Consider the following 2,427-nt stretch of genomic DNA (forward strand, 5'->3'; position numbering starts at 1 on the left):
CTGAGCAGGGCCCGGTGGCTGAGGGTCCTTTGGAAGATAACAATAATAATAACGCTTTCCCTGGCCGAGTTTATGAGGAGGAAGGCTGAGGTTTGAGGGAGGCTCTAAAATAGAGAATATTGTGAATCGCACCTAGACCCCACTTGGGTGGGGTTTGTAGACCCACTGGCTTCGTGGGTTTATAAAGACACCAGGTTTATAGGTTTACGGAGACACCAAGTTTTTGGTGTTTCAGGTCTGTTCTGTTGCGCCCCGTCCCCTCTGCCGTCCCCCCAGGCTGTGCGCCCCTCCCTGGGTCACTGGTTTTGGTTCCTACGGGGTCATTCAGCCTTCGAAGGTAGCACAGGGTCGGCGGTGGTACCTGGAAGGATGCTGTGGTGGGCGGATGGTTGTTGGTGGTACCTGGAAGGATGCTGTGGTGGGCGGATGGTTGTTGGTGGTACCTGGAAGGATGCTGTGGTGGGCGGATGGTTGTTGGTGGTACCTGGAAGGATGCTGTGGTGGGGGGGTGTTTGGTTCCTACGGGGTCATTCAGCCTTCGAAGGCAGCACAGGGTCGGCGGTGGTACCTGGAAGGATGCTGTGGTGGGCGGATGGTTGTTGGTGTGGTACCTGGGGATGCTGTGGTGGGCGGATGGTTGTCGGTGGTACCTGTTTGCGGAGGAGTTTCTGTTCCCAGGGGTTTTCTACCTGTTGTCATCCAAAAGTTACCGTGTTGGACAGTGTTCAGAAAGTTGTGTTGTCTGCCTCTCGGATCTTATGCTGTCAACCTGTCACTTCGTTTCAAAGCACCGTTTATCCTCAACTTAACTCTCTCTGCGTTCACTCCTGAAATAACCACCCTGTATGTCATGCCATGGAGAGGGAGGCTCTTACAGTCATTGTTCAGCGCTCGAGAAGCCTGTCCGAATTCTCATCTTTTTTATATATATATATATATATACAAATTTTTTTTTTCTAATGACCACCTGTGTAAACTATATGCTGTGTTGCCTGGGGCATTTCACTTTATCTCTCTGCACCTCCTTTTTCTTCCCTCTCAGAACAGGAATAGCAGCACTTCTTTCATCTTTCACACGGGTGTCGGTAGGGCTGCTTGCTCAGCGCTCGGGAGTTTCTTGGTGCTGGGCGTGTAGCAGTGAGAAATGGAAGTAATTTGTTTCAGGGCCATGATAAATCACCCAGACTAGAGCTGCAGCAGTTCTGTTCCCTGAGCTGTAGCTCTGTCGTGTTCCCTATCGCTGTGTGTTTATTTTCTTTGTTAATTTTAAAGTAAAGCCCGTTGAAATTTGGATACTGCTTCTTGTTGGTCATTAGCCTTCTGTTTTAAAGGATGGATTTATCGGAGAACACAGGGGAGAAACCTGATGGGGGACGTTGGACATGCCACATCGTCTCTGTAGAGCGAGAGGAGAATTTCAAGGGCATTCCCTATCAAGAATGATTCCTTGTTAGGTGTTTCCACTTGTGACTTTTTTGCACTTACTGAGTATTTACTCTCTAAGGCAAAAGGACAAAGTCCTCTCTTGCTGTTACACACATGCCATTTCGGTGGTGCACTGTTACTCAAACAGTGCGGACAGAATTTCCATCTTTGGAATTGCTACCGCATGGCTAGTTACCCATAAGTATGCTGGCTTCCCCAAAGCAAGAAAACTAACTTGTCTGCTGGGGATCCTGCGCTTTCATTCGATAAGGAACACGCTGAGCAAGATGGTATGGACGAAAGGCTTTGGACACACTGATGGCATGAGATAAGGCCATTGCTGTACATTGAAAAGCAAACAGCCCAAATCTTCTATTTTGAAATAAACTTGGCTTCCCCCCCCCCCCCTTCCTCTATGGATAGAATTTCATGCGTTACAAATGGTTTTCATATTTTACTCCCAGCCCTCCATATCATGTGGAGGGAGAGTTTCAGGCTACATAATTCACTCTGTAATACTGTGCTGCTCCTGAAGATATGCTTTGAGACTGGTGAGCAAGTAAATACAGAGGAAATGGTGAAATCCATCGGTACCCTCAGTAAGAAAAGCTCTCTATGCTTTAGACAATGAGACGCGTGAACTCTGCTGCAGCGTTGGTGAGGTAGGGTTGTACAAAGCAGGGTGACAAAGGAAAAACATCTTTGCAGATGCTGGAGAGGATGTTATCATGCAGGCCTTTAAGCAGGAATTAATCGGGGTGTCCAGACAAGCTGTTGAGGAGAGCTGTGTGTCTCTCAAATCAGGAATAATGGCTTGAAGAAAGGAAGGCAGCCAGGTTGTATAAACACTTTTCAAAAACCTCCCTAATATTGTTACACGCTGGCGTGTTTGCTGAAAGCGGTCCCACCTGTCAAAACCAGAATGAAAGGGCGAGGAAGACCTGCAGGTCTTCCTTATCTAAAAGCACATATGTCTGGGTTCACATCAAGAGAAAGTCGACC

The sequence above is a fragment of the Aptenodytes forsteri genome, unplaced genomic scaffold (assembly GCF_000699145.1).
Source record: "Aptenodytes forsteri isolate BGI_AS27 unplaced genomic scaffold, ASM69914v1 Scaffold147, whole genome shotgun sequence".
Taxonomy (NCBI): Eukaryota; Metazoa; Chordata; class Aves; order Sphenisciformes; family Spheniscidae; genus Aptenodytes; species Aptenodytes forsteri.